The following is a 16,726-nucleotide window of genomic DNA, read 5'->3' as shown; positions in this document are numbered from 1 at the left end:
ATTACTGATTTTCTGAAGTGCTTGTTTAATTCTAAATTGTAGATTTACGTAAAAAATAGATAGTGATGATGAATATGATGAGTATTATCAGAGGCACAAGAAAATAATAATATTTGCGGCTACTGCAGTTGTTATAGCAGTGGAACAATATAAGAAACTGTTTCTATGTAAACAACCTTATTGTAATGAGACTCGATGTGGCTCCGTTGAGACACAATGAATCATTGGACATACTGACAAGACATGTCGAAACATAATAAGAATGAGTCAAAAGGCGTTCTTTAACCTATGTCAAGTGATGCGTCCAAGGGTCTTCTGTATGATACAATTAACGTCAAGCGGAGGAACAAGTGGTTTTTTTTTATATGCAATTGATCACAATGTTAAGAACCGCGTCCTCTTACATTTGTTTGGGCATTCAGGTGAAACTATCAACCGGTATTTCAATGGTGTTTTGGAAGCAGTTCTCAAACTGTACTCGGTATTGTTAAAGCCTCCGAGTACCATAACACATGAGCGAATATTAGGTAACTATAGGAGCTTTTACCCTTACTTCAAGGATTGCATTGGAGCCATAGATGGATCACATATCCCTGCATGGGTACCAATTACTCAACATCGAACATTTCGCGATAAGAAGGGAAATATATTGCAAAATATCCTAGTAGTTTGTGATTTTGATATAAAGTTCACATATATACTTTCTAGTTGGGAAGGATCAGCATCTGATTCATGAATATTAGATGATGCCATTCATAGAGAAGGTGAGGCAAAACTACCAGTTCCTAGAGGTAAATTCTATCTTGTAGATGCAGGGTTTGCAAACCAGAAGGGGTTCTTAAGACCCTACTGTAACGTTCGATACCACTTGAAAGAGTGGAGAAATTCGAATGTTTCACCTGTCGACAAGAAAGAATTGTTCAACTTGCGTCATTCAAGATTATGTAACACAGTTGTGCAAGGTTTTGGACTGTTGAAGTCAAGATTCAAGATTTTGAAAATCCAACCAAAGTATCCTTTCAAGACTCAGGCTAGGATTGTATAAGCTTGTGTTATGATACACAATCATATCCTTACCCAAAATAGTGTTCAAGAAGAAGAGGAATGGCTTGACCAGAAGAATGCAATTACAGGTGAGAATACTAATGAAGAAGTAGAAGAAAATGATGAAGATAGTGATGAAGATTCTAACGTTGATGATGAAGATAATAACTTTGATCAAGATCAATTCTAAGAGGAGATGGCTGATTATATGTGGAATGAATGGATGGCAAGAGATGATTCAGATGAAGAAATGCATGATTCTTCATATGAATTACAAGAAGATACAGACTGAATCCATTTATCTTTTGTCCTAACTACTTGAACTAGACTTGGTTTCGTTTTAAGATTTTGTAATTTGAACTACATAAACATGTTTTGTGTGTCTTAGCTTGTAATAACTTTTTTCAATTCATGGTTTGACTATTAATATGCGTTCTTTGGAATATTATGCTTTTTTTTGGATGGTTGTAGTTATTTCCTCTTTTTTTTTTGGGCTGAATATTTGATATTAGGATTCATTATAGCAAAGATGGACGCAGTTGAGGGTTCTAACTCAAAAATTGCTATATGGCCTTCTGAGATATCTCACTACTTTTTGGAGTGTCTTCTACACCAACAACAAAGGGAAAAGAATGGAGATAATGGGTTGAAAAAGAACAGTTTCAAGTAGTCTCAACTGAATTATATGATAGATTTCATATGACATATAACTGGGATAGTGCCGCAATCACTACAGGATATGGAAAGCAATGCTGAACTCGCTTGTTGACTTGTAAAAAAAATAGTGGAATGGGTTGGAATGACCATGAGAAGCGGTTTGATGCACCACAAAATGTGTGGAATGAATTCAAGGTTAATTAAATGTTTGATGCGTTATTTCTAGATTGTTAGAAAGTTATACTAAAGGTAAAGTTAACAGTTTACTATTATGACAATCCAAGAGTTAATTATCATTTTTTTTTTCAGAAAAAAGTGCAAAGATTTTGGAAAGAGCATAGAGTGCTTTCCATTCACCTACAAATTGTTGAATGGTTGTGTAATGAAATTGCTACCGGGGCTGGATCTTCACACTCATCTGATGCAATCAATGAAGACCAGCCTTACATTCCAGTGCCAATTGATGAAGAAATTAGCTTGGACAATTATGACGCTATTGATGATAATGTTGGTGAAAGTGTCCATTATACTTCCAATGCAAGTAGCAGTCGTTCCCGTGGTAGGCCTAGTTTAGGGGTAACATGTAAAGAGAAGAAGAAGAAAGGAGGTATAGACAAGGTTAGTAGTCCTTTTAAAGGTGATAGCCAATGCAATTGTGGAGATGGCCAAGCAAGACCCCCAGAAAGAATTTGCAAAAAACTTATGTATTGAGATTGATGCACTTCCAAGAGTTGAGTTTGATAAAAAATTGCATGCTAAACAATTCTTCATGCAACATAAGGAATTGGCTCCCATCTTCTTGAATGCTAATGAGGCAGATAAGCCTAAGGTGTTTGAACACTACATGAAGAATATCGAAGATGGTGATCAAGATTGAGGAGGTGTCGCTTTATTTATTTATGATTAGTGTGTTGTTTCAAAACATGAGTAAATATTAACTAGACAATTTATGACAAACATTTGAAATGCTTATTTTGTTGATGTAATAGTGACTCGATTTTTGAACTCTCTCATTTAAACTGAACAACTGGTGATTGGTAAACTTCTGTAAGAAGGTATTATGAGTCTTATTGGAAAGTAACAGAGTTGGATGTCTGTTTATCTAGAATGCTCATGGAAATATATGGTAAATTAGTTTTTGCCATGGTGTGTGATCCTTCATGGGTCGTCTGATTCTAAAGAGCAAAGCTGCAACAGTAAATTTCCTGCATATTAACAATTTTTGCATGTAGGGTTTTGCTGCTGGTCTTATGCTGAGTATTTCTTTCTTAGATTTGGCACATAATGCTTTGAATTCCGTTGGCTTCTTGAAAGGAAATCTTTGGGTAAGATAAACTTTTAGGGTATTAATAATTAAATGGTTCACAAATGGGGCATTACTTTCAGGTTATATAAGTAACATATACCTTCAATATTTTGATATTGAGGAATATGTTTCCTACCTGTTTGCAGGTAAATCGTGGTTCCTTATCATTGATGAGATATTTGTCCATTTGCTTCGAGTTGTATGCATGGCTTGTACTGATGGAGCTGTTGAGTCATTACATGCTCCTTCAATGTTTTGTTGGTTTTGGGAAAGGAGGAATTTTAAGAAGGGCATATTATCACAAGATTTGTAGTTTCAAATATTGGCTTTCCCAGTTCTTATGGAGTTTGAATACATGCATCTCTTCACTTGTGTTGCAGAGAGTGAATCTTTAGCTTGGAAAGTGAATATTGGCGCTTCTGGTCCATGGAGCTTATAGGTCTGAAGTTTCTTGGAGCTGAATATCTCAATGTTTCCTCAACTGGAGTGAGAAGCCCCTTGTAGACACCGAATTTTGTCATCCCCTGGCAATGATGACAATATGAACAATTACTTGTTGGACATTTTAGACTTGGAGAATTTTCAAGCTTAGAGTAGAAAATGACCATTTTTCTCTTATAAACCTTCAAGAGAAAATGTTTTCAAAAATTAAAATTTAATGTTGTGGATTATTGTCGTTTGTCGCCTCAAGTCGGACATTACACTTCGATGCGAGAACTATGTGAATCGACACCCGATTCTCTCTTTCACTATATGATCTGGGTCCCTACTTTATGTATATTTTCGTAAAGGTTTCCAGTAGAGACCACAATCGTGTCTTATATCATTGGATAGTGCTCAGATTGAGCTTTCTAATGACATATTACACATCAAATTCTAACTAACGGTTTGAAAGATATGACCCCCGAAAGTTGACTTCAAAGTTCGGTATCAGATTTCATTCCGAGCAACCAAGGAGTGCCACATGGCGCCCAAACCCCTTTGCCCAAAAGCAAGTCTTTTTAGACAATTCTCTCTGGTTTTTTAGTCCCACATCAGAAATAAGAGAGAATTGGTTCAAGTCCCAAGGCTATAAGTATAGCACTTTCTCTCTTCCAAAACGTGGAGAAAAATTGGGAATTTGGGAGAAAGGATGGCCCCATCAAGGTTTTAGCTAACTTCTTCCCTCTAAAATCAAATATTCTCCAAATCTAAAAGTTTAACACATTAATCCTTCCTTAAGCCGGGAGATCTAGTCCGGTTCGATTCGATTTGGGGCTTGAAGCACAAGGGTTATCTCCCCTTGTTTCTTGATTAGAGCTGGGTTTAAGGTATTTTTCTTCTCCTAATTGTAATTTAGAACTAGTTTATCTAATTTAATGGATTAGGTTCTAATTTATTAATAATTGTTTCATTTAGATTTATTAGGTTTAATTAGATTCAATTTGGTTTAATATGGTTTATTAGATATAAATTGGTTATTTCGATTCAATTTGGTGTATTTAGGTTTAATTGGTTCATTTAGATTAATTAATTTTAATTAGCTTTAACTTGGTTTAGTATGGTTTATTAAATGTGAATTGGTTGATTCTGGTTCAATTTGGTTTATTTTGTTTTAACTGGGTTCAACATAGTTTGATTTGGGTCATTGGGTCTAATCCATTGGTTTTGCTAATTAGGTTTTTCTCATTTTAATTTGTTTTGTTTTCTCTTACTATTATATTTTGATTCAATTAATTGGTTTTATTTGTGGCTTAATATACTCACTTAATAAGTAGGTTTGATTTGATTTATTTTTGGTTTTTTGTTCTTTAGACATGAACCCTTAGATTAGGATCTCAAGCCCTAATCTCTTCTCCCATCTCTTCTTCCTTTCTTTCTTCTTTTCCCTGTAGCAGAAAATCAGCCGCCTCCCTCCTCTTATTCTTCTTCATTTTTTTTCTTCTTCTCCTTTCTCCTTTCTTCTTTCTCATTTCCAAACCAGCAGCCATCGTGGTAGCAAATCCTTCACTTCTCAGGTAATTGAACCTCCCTCGTCCTCTTCTCCTTCTCTTCTCCATGGTTGAAACCTACGGCCTTCAAAACCTGCAACCATCTACCTTCTCTTCTTCTTCTTCTCCTTCTTCTTCCCTCTCCTTTCTCCATACCTTCTACTTCCTTTCTTTTTCTTTCCAAACCTGAAACCATCCAATCCTTTTTTCCTTTCCCCATTTTTTGTTCTCTTTCTTTTTGCCTGCAACTGAATCCTCACCTTCCATCATTTTTCTCCAGCCGACCTTCTCCATGGCTAAAACCTGTAACTTCTTCTTCTTCTTTTTCTTCTTCTCATTTGTACTTTCTCCTTTCTCTCTTCTTCTTTCTCATTTCCAAACCAGCAGCCATCGTGGTAGAAAATCTTTCACTTCTCAGGTAACCTAACCTCCCTTCTCTAGTCTTCTTCCTCTTTCATTTTCCCTTGTTTCTTGCTGAAACCCGACCCGAAACCCATTCTTTTCCATCAGCCTCTTCTTCCTTAAACCATACTTATTCTTCTTCTTCTTCCATGGCCGACACCACTCACCTTCTCCTTTCTCATTTCCGAACTAGCAACCATCGGTGGTAGTAATTCATTCACTTCTCAGTTCTCTTCTCTCTTCTTCTTTTCCATGTGGCTGAAACCATTCCAACAACCTTCTTTCTCCTTCGTGGCCTATCATTATGTGATCTCTGATCTTTGTTTATGTGTTTCATTAATCCCTTTTTATTGCTCTTTAAGTTCTTGTTTTCTTCTATTATTTTTTTTATGCACTGTTTCAGGTTTGAGTTAAGAGTGTTTTCAAAGCATACATATCTGAACTTCATTCCCTGTTTTCTAAGAGAATATCTATTAGATTAGGTTGAATTTTGATTATGTCATTCTCCGTCCTAATTACTCTAATCTATCCTAACTTGTGTCCATCGGAATGCTAGATTATGAGTTATACTAGTTCTCTTTACTTTCAATTTTCTACCCATATGTTTGTTTTAATCTAACCATTAGTTCCCATTTAATTCCTCTCTTTTAAGGTTTGTATTGGGTATACAATTTGGCAAGTGGGCATGTGGAACGTAGTTTAGGACGTAGACTAGTACGAGCATGGCTGACCCCTCAAATCGACTCGTAGCATTATGACGTATTTGAGGAATGTGTTTGCGTTATCATATCTTTTTTTTTTTTTTAGGGATTTTCAGCCTCTTCTTTAAATGCAATAAAAAATCAAATCTTGTTTAAAGTAGTGCAATTCGTATACTTGTATTCCAATTCATCTAACTTTCCCTTCTTTTAGTTTGTTTAGCTTTTTCTAATCATTCCATTTAGCTTCTTTGATTAGTTTAATTACTTAAACTCATGTATCATTTTTCACTAGTGCTTTTTTATATCGTAATTAGTTGTTTTAATTATTTAATGGGTTCAATTAATATAAGATTTAGACTCTAACATAATATAGGTATAGCATAAAATAATCATTAGACATATTTAACTTCGAAGATAATTAGCATTGCATTTATTTAGTTAAAAGATTCTCTTCTCATTAGCTTAACTAGGGTTTTGAAAAATGTTCAACTCATCTTAGGATTAGCTCAAGGTGAACATAATTAGTGCAATTAGCTTCATAATTAATTTAATTAAACATTAGGTTTAGTTTAATCCTCCTATACTATATTAGATAGATTAGTAAAAATGCATTCATTTAATGTAATTAATCCATTTCACTTTAGAAATTAATTAGGTCTCTTTTAATTTATAAATATTTTTACCAATTAGATTAAGTAGGATTGCAATAATCTTTTAACCAGCACAGGATATTAAGATTTTATTTTTTTGGGTAGATTGGATATTTCTAGTTTTCTACAAGAAAAAAGAAGGTAAGAAAAGATATTAAGAATTTAAGATTGTAACGTTACTACGCAGTTAACCTTATATACTCTTTTATTACTTGTTTTCCAATAAAATTACCAAAATGAGGTGTCCACCTGGCAATCATGTGGGAAGTACACAGAGAGAACCAGAACCCAAGCATGGTTTGAGGAATCAAATCGAATTGAATCGGATCGGCCTGAATTAGTTAGATCAAATCAATATAGATGAAGGGTAATAAGGTAAAAATCAGTTTTTTCAATTACAATCAGGCCTATTTCCATTCGATCTGGGATTAGATCAGTATTGACCCTGTCTGATCCCAAGATCAATTTCGACATCTTAAATCATGAACATGAGATTGGCAACATCGGTGTGAGCAACTCACTTGTGACTTCTAGTTAATTAGTAGTTTTCTTGTAGCTAAAATAAAAATTGTAGTTTTCTATCTAGGAGTGTGGCATCCATTAGTGTTCTTTGAGATTATCTTTCTCATCCGATTTTGATTTTAGTGGTTTCTAATCGATTTTTTTTATTTGGTTCACAACTGGTTTACATGCAGTTAATAGTGTCGTTTTAGAAAATGGTTTGTATCCTACAGCTAGTGTGAATCCTACATATACTAAACTTCCTTAAGAGTCAAGACAATATACTTTTATTTTTCTAAGGACAATATACTTTCTATGTAAAAGACTACACATATGATAACTAATTAACTATGATCCTAGAAATTAGGAAATCAAGAGGTGTGATTGTGTGAAAGTGAAACTCTCTTCACTCTCTTCTCAGTTAGTATTTTTTTTTCCATAGAGACCCATTAAAATTCAAAAACACTTTTAAGTCTTTAATACTAGGTGCTGGTTAACCATCGGCTTTCTAGTTCTGAACTGAACGAACTGAAATTATGGCCTATAAAACCAAAACCAGATCAATTTACTACGGTGCAGTTTAGTTCAATTATAACTGGTTGGTTTTGGTTCTAATAAACGATTTCAGTTATATTTTGACATCCTTATCTAGGAGTATGCTAGCATTTTCCTAAGTCTATCTCTCGCTTTCCCAATAAAATGACTTATCAACCCATCTGTTGTAGGAGAAAAACGATTATGATTTTACCTTATTCTTATCCGGTGCTGTTTTGATTTCACCTTATCAAAATGTAAATCGAATCAGAACCGAACCGAATAATAAAAACTGCACTGATTGACACCCCTAGTCACAGATAGTTCATTTTCCTAATTTGTTATATTTTCCACTAGGGGTGTAAGTTTGGCCCTGATGGCATGAATCTGTCCAAAGCCCGAACAGGGCTTGACACTGGGTTAGGCTTGGGCCAGGCGGTTGAGGCCTAGGCCTAAGCCAGCCCTGATTTTAACCCTAATTTATATACTATAAAGTACTTGAAGATCTATTATTGTGTTGAGTGAATAATTATAATTGTGACCTATTGGTTTTTTTTTTTTTAATGCATAGGACACAAAATGGAAAAAATAGGATCAATCAAGGTTAGCCTGACCTTGCAAAAATCAAGGCCAACATAGCCCAACCCAGCCCGATCAAGGTCAATTAGTGCCAAGTTGGGTTGGCATGAGGTCAGGCCTAGGCTTGAGCCTAGGTTAGGCCTGGACTGAGTTTTGGAGATCTAGGGTTAGATTGGAGTTTTAAGAAATCCGACCTTGTTCCATCCCTACTTTCTATCAGTGACAAATCTAGGAATTAATGCTTCTTATAAGTATTTGATCCTACATGATATATTGTAATTTCACCATAGTTGGTGGGCCACACACCACTCAAGTTCTAGGACCTTTTTTTTTTTAATTTGAAGTAAGAAAATAGACAAAACGATTATAGACTATTTACAAAACAATGTTTCTGAGTCATAGCCATCTGAGCCTTGAGTTTAATGGCTCCTAACGTCCTAGGGTTACTTTGTACACAAAAAGTCTTACTCAACAGTTCTTCAAGTTCCAATTTGTGAGAAAAGGTGGCCCATGGCCACCTCCAAAAATTACCACTATTCCATAAACCATGTATATCAGCCACGTCTGTTAAAACTCTATCCACCTTCCATCCCTGCTTTGGGAGAGCCTTTAATCCGATTAGCATTCCCATGGGCGCCGCATCAAAAGCCTCTCCTGTCATAGCAAAGTCAGCAAGGGAATATAAGTGTTGCCTTTCTGAACAAAATGCTATAACCCAACCAGAAATACCCAAAGATCTATTAGCCACAGCTGTGACTAGAAGCACATGGCCAGCAAGTAAGAATTGCTAGGAATAGTGGCTCCAAGAGTAATCAGCAACCCTCCTCCAGCTTGGTATAGGGATCACGAATATTGTGCTTACCACACCCAGAAGGGGCACAATACTGAAAGATGTTTGGGTTTACAACATGTAATTCAGGACTTGGTAGATAATGGGACCATTGAAGTTAAGATCAAGCAATCTGCCAATGTCAATACCAATCCACTCCTTGATCATGTGAACAATCTGGAGGAAGAAGACACAAAGAGTGACCCTACTCAACTCATTGTACCTAGAGCTCAGAAGAATCATATAAATGCCCATACTTACAGGAGAGTCATGAGTCAAAGGGCTGGAGTCGTAAGGACCCCCAAAAGAAGAGAATCATCAGAGGAAGAGTCAGAAGATCGGATGCCCCCCGTTCATCCTTCCTCATCAAAAGAATCCACTACACCATATTATCAACCTCCACTATATTATCAGCCTCTGCAGGATCATTAGCTTTCCCCCCACCATCAAAGTGAAGGAACCTCCTCATCCTATCACCCCCAATCTTCATATCCTGCTTCCCACATTACATCATCTTCATACCATCCCGCTTCTTATCCTTCATCTCCCTCATACCAATCCCATTCTCAAGGTTTGGTGTGTAACCAAGGGAAGGATGGTCAGATGGGTATGAATGGAAGGATATGCTACCAGATTCCTTAAAAATGACCTCATCAACAGGATCGATGAATGCTCTAGGAGAAGAACAGGAAAGTGATCCTACTTCTTTAATTCAGCTCATTATAACTTAAGAAGACAATCCATAAGTAATTGAAGAGATTATAGCTGATCTTCTCAGAGTGGTAACCACATTGGCCATAGGGGAGCAGATCAAGGAATACACTTCCTTAATCCACATAGGAAGTGACATTGAGGATGATGAGTCAGGACTAGTCCAAATTCGAGCCAGTAATGATAGGACCAACCCCATAGAGATCTTTTGGTTGTACACTCTGAATACTACGAGCATTTGGATGTCAGAGAATTTGTTGGTCCTGAGGAATCTAAAGAAGAATCAAGTGGGAGTGAAATCAGTGAAGAAGATGATGATGACGACGACGATGAGGACGAGGACGAGAATGATGGAGATGACTCTGAGTCCCAGAAAGATGATGAGTATCCCAATTGGGATGATTACCTAGAGCCAGGATACATTGATTATGATGATGAGTCAGAATATTACTCACCAGAACATCCGACATGTTTCTCAGTCTATGCTATTGGTGGTGATGATCTAATAGCTGACCTGACAGGTGGCATTTACCCTTCTCTCTACATGGGAGGAGATGATTCTATGTCAGATTTGGATGAGCCCGAATCCACATTAGAGATGGAGGAAAAGCTATGTGAAGTGTACTCCAACACATTGAGAATGCAGGAAAGGGTGGAAGAAATTGACAATATGCTGGGTGAAGTAACTATCAGTGATCGTTACTACCATGAGCAATTGGATGATATGGAGGAAATAGGGCCAGATGACACTTTTGTAGAGGTGGTAGATGCTACATTCCATCAGCTTTCCAATGCAATCAAGAAGCTACAAAGCCAGGGCTGTGGATATTTGTGGAGGTCCTCGACTTCCCACCCCAAGTCGGGAAGGAGAATCAAAAGAAGAAAATGATTCTATGGTGGGGAAAATCACCCTAACCAATAGTGATGATGAAGATAGTTATCCCATGGAGATTATTATGAAAAAACCAATCAACGTGATAGAAACTCGAAGTGGGAATGACTACAAGGGTAAGGCTCTAGCAGTAGAACAGCCAAGGGCTAATGAGGCCGGAACTAGCAGCATGAAGAAAGAGCTAGAGAACCCAATCTTGGCTCAACTCAAGAAGTCCCAGGCAAATATATCCATTTGGGGATTGTTGATGGCATCCCCTTCGCACCGTGAAGTAGTCTTGAAGTCCCTCGTTAATGTGCAAGTGCCAATCAAGATAAATCTGACACACCTTGCACATATAGTAGGAGCAACATATGCAGTGCAATCCCTGATGTTCTAGAATTCTGAGCTTCCTACGAAAACCTAACACAGTCAGGCTCTCCACATTACAGTTGAATGCCTTGACAAAGTGGTTCCACAAGTTCTTGTTGACAACGGGTCCGCTTTGAATCTGTGCTACCATTGAGATCAGCAAAGAGTATCGACATCAACTTGGAAGAAATGAGGCTAACCACCCAAACCTTAAGGGCATACGATAATACCAAGAGGAAGATCCTTGGCATCATTACTTTTGCTTTAAAGATTGGCCTAGTGAAGTTTAATGTTGCTTTTCCATTGATATACCGAAAGCTTTTAACATGCTCTTAGGAAGGCCTTGGTTGCATCCTGCAAAGGCAATGTCCTCTAGTCTCCATCAAAAAATGAAGTTCATTCAAGAGGGGAAGGTGATCTTAGTGGCTGGAGATCCTGAAGTGGTTAACACTTTGGCCAACATTGAAAATGGGGAAGAACAAGACCAGAAGGTGCAATGGAGTGGCTTTGAATTAGACACCACTTGCACAACCATTGCCAAAGAAGCTCCAAAGGAGAAAATCCCAGCTAACTATGAAGCCATCTGAAGTCTGCCAGTGAATTAGATGATCAAGAATATGCAGTACTTTCCTAGTATGGGATTGGAAAAATATCATTAAGGAGTTCCAAAGCAGCCTAGTTTGGCGGTGAACAAAGGAAAGAATGGTCTCGGGTACACTCCTTTGACCACCAAGGGGCAAAAAGTGTTGAGGATGACTAGGCAGATCTCTGTCTCTTACTACCCTACTCTCAATGGGTATTTTGTAAAAGAAGGAGAGGATTTCCCCTTTTGTGGAAATGTGGAGCCATGGTTTGATGAAACCATCGCTAAGATGCAACCAAGACTTGAAGTGTTCTTCCAAGATGAGTTCGATTGGGTGACTCATGAAGTGGAACAATAGCAAATGCTGGTTAAGAAAAGTGACCAAGATAGCTGCATTGCTGGGATAGCAGAAGTTGTAATGATTGAAGATGGATTCACCTCTGGCAACCCCACAACACTAATCAATCTAAAGAATTGCCAAGTCCTTGAGTCCTCCTAAAAAGGGAGTGGGAAAAGAAGATCAGACTCACCTAGAGTCTACCACTTTCCCTTGATGTGAAAGGCTTCATTTGCTCCCTTCTATAAGAGCCAAGAAACTGAGAGTTGCATGAGCTCCAACCCTATCCTTTTAAAGGAAGAAGCACGTATACAAAATAGAGGACAGCACAGAGGATGATGGTTTGTATGTACTGTGCCCAAACCAATTGCAATGGGAAGGCTCGTGAAGGTGGTCAAAGATGTGACCGAGGTACCGGGATGGCATCCCTCAACAGGCTTGAAAAGATGGACTTCATAGATAAAGGATTGAGCAGTCTCCACCAATCTTCACCCCTCAAAAAGTTTGGCTTTCGAGAGCACAAGATAGATCATATGGTAATGGTGAAGAAGCGGGCACCTACCCAGGGGAACTACTACACCACGGAAGAAGTAGCAACAACTTTCTTAGAAGGAAAAGAAGTCCCTTTGCCACATTTCCTCATCCATCAGGCCACTGAACCACTTCTGAACTGGACAAGCATTGGAGAAAACTTCAAGTTTGCTCATACTTATGAGTCAACCAGCTTGAATGCCCCTGGCGAAAGCATGAAGCCAATTATCGAGTCTGTAGTCAAATCTATTGTTTATGAATTCGTATCAACCTCCCCTCTTAAGAAGAGTCCAGAGTCATTTTATGTTGAGTCTGTTACTCCTTCTTTCATGAATGAAATTTCTGATTCCAAGTATGACTTGCCTCCTTTTTCTGATGATGATCTTAATAAATATCAAGAATTAATAAAACAATACAAACCAAAGAAAGCCCAACCCATCCGTGAGGATACTCGAGTTGTTAATCTAGGAACCGACCAATGCCTTCGAGAGGTAAAAATTGGCACTACCCTTAATGACAAAGAATCAGAGTGGATGATTAATCTTCTGAAGGAATTCGTCGAGGTCTTTCCTTGGTCTTGGGAGGATATGCTTGGTATCGACCTCAATATCGTGCAGCATTGATTACCAACATACCCTGGGGCAAAGTTAGTAAAACAGAAGCTTCGAAGAATGCGGCCAGAATAAAGTGAAAAGATCAGGGAAGAATTTGTGAATCAATGGAATGCGGGGTTCCTACAGATGGTGAAGTATCCCCATTGTTGGCCAATATTGTACCAGTACTAAATAAAGATGGGAAGGTATGGATGTGCGTGGACTTCCTAGATCTTAACAAAGTGAGCCCTAAAGATGACTTCCCATTACCCCACATTGATGTATTGGTAGATAATACGGTGGGGCATACTTTGTTAACATTCATGGATGGATTTTCGGGATACAACCAAATAAGCATGCACCTAGAGGATAATGAGAAAATAGCCTTCACCACTCCGTGGGGAACCTATTGTTATAAGGTGATGTCTTTTGGACTGAAGAATGTCGGGTAACTTATCAAAGAGCAGCCACGGCCATATTGCATGACATGATGAACAAAGATGTAGAAGTCTATGTGGACGACATGATAGTAAAGTCAAAAGATCTATAGGAGCATATTCCCGCACTAAGGTAATTCTTTGAAAGAATCAAGACGTATTAGCTAAAAAGCTCAGAAGTGTGTGTTTGGGGCAATGGCAGGAAAGTTGTTAGGCTTCTTGGTGAGTGAAAGAGGCATTGAAGTCGAACCTATCAAAATCAAGGCAATTCAAGAAATGCCCACGCCTTGGACTGAGAAGCAAATACGAGGATTTCTAGGTTACATCCAATATATTAGTAAATTCATAGCTCAGTTGACTACAATCTGTGAACCAATTTTCAAGCTGCTGAAGAAGGATTATCCCACTGAATGGAATGACCAATGCCAACAAGCCTTTGACAAGATCAAGGAGTACCTTATGAACCCACCAGTATTGACACCGCCAGTGGAAGGAGAACCACTTCTATTGTATCTATCCGTGGGAGAATATTCCATGGGCTATTTACTAGCACATAAGGAAATAGAAAAGGGGGTAGAGCATGCCATATATTACCTCAGCAAGAAGTTTCTAAAATATGAGACCCGATACACATATTTGGAAAGAACTTGTGCTGCATTGATTTGGCAACTAAAAGATTACGACACTACATGGTTTCCTATCCGGTGCATTTGATCTCAAATATAGATCCCATTAAATATCTCTTTGAGAAATCGGCCTTAACAGGAAGGATGGCCCGTTGGTTACTTTTGCTATCATAGTTTGACATCACCTATGTTACTCAGAAATCTATCAAGGGCCAGGCCATAGCTGATCATTTGACTGCTCACCCCACAAAAGATGAAAGATCCTTAGATGATGCCTTTCTTGATAAAAGAATCACAGCGGTAGAGGAATAAAATATAGTTAATGAATGACAGTTATTCTTTGATGGAACGGCCAATCAGAAGGGATGTGGTGCGGGAATATTGCTTATCACTCCTGACGGTCTTTATTTGCCTTTGTCATTCTGCCTCGACTTCCCCTGTACCAATAACATTGTTGAGTATGAAGCTTGTGCTTTGGGACTAGAAACGGCTCTGACCATTGGGGTTAAAAGGATTAAGGTTTATAGAGATTTATCCTTTGTCATTTTTCAAATGTAAGGAAAGTGGAAAGCTAGAGATGAAAAGTTAAAACCATATCAAGAACATCTGAAAAAAGTGATTGAACACTTTGAGAAGATCTCGTTTGAATACTTTCAGAGGGATAACAATAGGTTTGCTGATGCCCTTGCAACCTTGGCTTCTATGGTAGAGTGCAACCCTATGGCTAGAGTCCGACCATTTTTAGTAGAATAAAGAAGTATGCCCATTTATCAGAATTCTGTAAACTCTCATTGTGGATGGTTGGTCTTGATTCACTCACATGGTGGATTTCATCAGGGAAAGGAAGTACCCGTTGAAGCAACTGAAAGAGAGAAGAAGTTTCTTAAGAGATATGCCACCCAGTTTATTCTCCAAGAGGGTTTGTTATACAAGAGATCCTATGAAAGAATATAGTTGTTGTGTGTAGATGAGGAACAAGCTATAACTATCATAGAAGAAATTCATCAAGGTCTTTATAGACCCACATGAATGCCAAGATGTTATCTAAGAAGATCCTCAGGCTGGGATATTACTAGAACACATTTGAAGCAGATTGCATGAACTTTGTCAGAAAATGCCACAAGTGTTAGATAGTTGCTAACATCATACATATCCTGCCAATCAAGCTACATTCGCTCAGTTCACCTTGGCTATTCTCCACTTGGGACATCGATATAATTGGAAAAGTTAACCTTAAAGCATTTAATCGCCACGAGTTCATCCTGGTAGCCATTAATTATTTCACCTAGTGGGTAGAAGCTCAGTCCTATACAGTCCTCACATCTGCTAAGGTAGTCAAATTCATCTACGAAAATATCATTGCGTGATATGGAGTACCTCAAGAATTGATATCAGATCAGGGATCTCATTTCTGGGGCAAGATCGATAAAATATGCACAAAGTTCGGTATCAGAAGGCATCGATCTACCATTTGCAGGCCACAGATCAATGGGACAGTAGAGGTAGCCAACAAGAACATCAAAGTCATCCTACAGAAAATGGCAAAAACACACAAGGATTGGGATGATAAGTTACCCCTTGCCTTATGGACACACCGGATTTCTGTACGATCCTCAACAGGGGCAACCCCTTTTTCTTTGGTATATGGGGTTGAGGTAGTTCTACCCGTGGAAATCCTAGTACCATCCGTAAGGGTACTCCTTGATAGTCAGCTACCTAAAGGAGAATGGGTGAAGTCCAGACATGATGAGCTCAACTTTCTCAACGAAAGGCGTATGTAAGCCATGGATAATCTGAAGAAATATCAACTGAGAATGGCCAGGGCCTTTAACAAGAATTGAAGCCTTGTCACATAAAAAAAGGAGAACTTGTTCGTCGAGAACAAAGAGCCCAATTCATAATCCAAGAAGAAAAATCAGACCTAACTAGAGTGGCCCATTCATTGTCAAAGAAATTCTACCAAGCAAAGCTGTGAAACTCGTAGACCAAAATGGCAAAGAAATACCCTGACTGGTCAACATGGATCAACTCAAGAAATATTATGTTTGAAAGAGCGAATAGCCTTAACTATGTCAGACCTGACTCCTTTCGATGGATACATAGGCAATTTGACATGTGCAAGTGTGGTCTCAACCATCTAAAGGTAATAAATCAGTTCCTTGATAAATAGTCAAAGTGCCTTAAAAGATCATCATAGTTTGTGTCCCTCAAGAATCCCAATTTGGCATGCAAGGCCATTGGGTATCTGTCATCCACCCATTGGTCCATCACTTCTTATCCAGGATTCTATCCCCCAAGAATCGCCATCTGGCATGCAAGGTCATTAGGTATCTGTCATTCATGTATGGTCCGTCCATCCTTGTCCAGGACTCTATCCCCTAAAAGAACATCGCCACCGGGCAATAGTTCATTAAGGCTAGTTTGTTCACTACCTTTGGTCAGTCAAAGTGTAAAAAAAAAAAAAAAAAAAAAAAAAGAGCTTGATGCAATAG

Source organism: Macadamia integrifolia, unplaced genomic scaffold (genome assembly GCF_013358625.1).
Source record: "Macadamia integrifolia cultivar HAES 741 unplaced genomic scaffold, SCU_Mint_v3 scaffold1673, whole genome shotgun sequence".
NCBI lineage: Eukaryota > Viridiplantae > Streptophyta > Magnoliopsida > Proteales > Proteaceae > Macadamia > Macadamia integrifolia.
Note: the sequence above shows the minus strand (reverse complement) of the source record.